This window comes from Hypomesus nipponensis, chromosome 9 (assembly GCF_054491055.1).
Source record: "Hypomesus nipponensis isolate SF chromosome 9, ASM5449105v1, whole genome shotgun sequence".
Taxonomy (NCBI): domain Eukaryota; kingdom Metazoa; phylum Chordata; class Actinopteri; order Osmeriformes; family Osmeridae; genus Hypomesus; species Hypomesus nipponensis.
Window position 1 is genome coordinate 1,782,501 of NC_140369.1, and position 1,529 is coordinate 1,784,029.

The following is a 1,529-nucleotide window of genomic DNA, read 5'->3' on the forward strand; positions in this document are numbered from 1 at the left end:
AAACTGTGGATCAGGCATTTTGGGAATGTGTTAAAGCCTAAAGACAAATCCATGTAGTTGCCCACCGCAGAGTCCTAATGCTCAACAGCGTTATGCCTAATTTAGAGGGAGGAAGGCTGCTGTCTGTGTTCACCTCCTCCTCACCTGTCAGACCAGGCTTAGCACCACACACTCTGGAAACAACATGGAATAGTCTCATTCTCTCCAGTAAGAATACCTCATCAGAACAGGTAAAAGACATGTAACCAGTAGCTATTTCACAATATTTAAAACCCCTGACTTGAGAGATCTTGGTCTTCGATGATATTATTCCAAATTGGTTGTGTGTGTGTAATCACAGGAGTATAGGGAAACCTATTCCAGATGCTGATGGGTCGTTTCCCACTGTAACACGAGGGGCCGCTCTGATTGGACGGCTGGAGTTTGATTTATTGTTCGGTTCGGTTGATGGGAACACTCGCAGCACCCTGGGAGCTCCCAGCTTTCCCATTAGCAGACCCCCCCCCCCCACCCCCCCCGTCTTCCACCCAGATCCACACTCTTTGTCAGCAGGAAATGTGTTTTTTTTTGCGGGTGGGGAGAGGGGGGGAGAAGGTGGAGGGGGGAGGGCAACCCCACCTCTCCTCCCCTCTCCCCTCTCCCCTCTCCCCTCTCCCCTCTCCCCTTCCTCTCCCGCCCCCGCCCCCTCCTCCTACTTTCCTTTCCTCTCCTCCACTCCTCCTTTCTTCACACTGTCTGGTTGGAAGTGGGTAAGAGGCTGGCAGGCTTTCCACACTTGAATTAAAAAGGCCATCTGGTGATGCGGAAAAGACGTGAGAGAGAGAGAGAGAGAGGAGTGGGGGGGAGAGAGAAAGAGAGAGAGAGAGGAGTGGGGGGGAGAGAGAGAGAGAGAGGAGTGGGGGGAGAGAGACAGAGAGAGAGACAGAGAGAGAGACAGAGAGAGAGACAGAAAGAGAGAGAGAGAGAGACAGAGACAGAGACAGAGACAGAGAGAGAGAGAGAGAGAGAGACAGAGAGACAGAGAGAGAGAGACAGAGAGAGAGAGACAGAGAGAGAGAGAGAGAGAGAGAGAGAGAGAGAGAGAGGGTGGTTTCATGGGAGGAGAGAAAATACAATTAGAACTGGGTCTTCTTTGAACTGAACAAAATACTGGGTGGGTGGAAAAAAAGTGGTACACTAGGTTTTGTTTTCAATAATGAGCTGTTAGTTCAGTTTAGTGTTTCTGCATTGAAAGCAACTCTACAGTTGGTTGTCCTCCTTTACCAAGTATATCTAAGCAACAAACAGTCAAACTGTCCTCTGCCTTGAGTCCCTTGAGACCCTTGGATGGCAACATGGAATTTCTGGAGATTTTCCTTTGTATTGGATCTTCTGGTCTAGAGTCACTTTGTACTTCCCAGCATGCAAGTTGATCGGATTTTCCAAACAGTGCCAACTTTCTGTTAGCTGATGAAATCAGTTAGCTTAGAAGAACATAGAACACCATGAAACAGAGATTGCACCAACCCTTCTGTCATGTTGTAGAAACT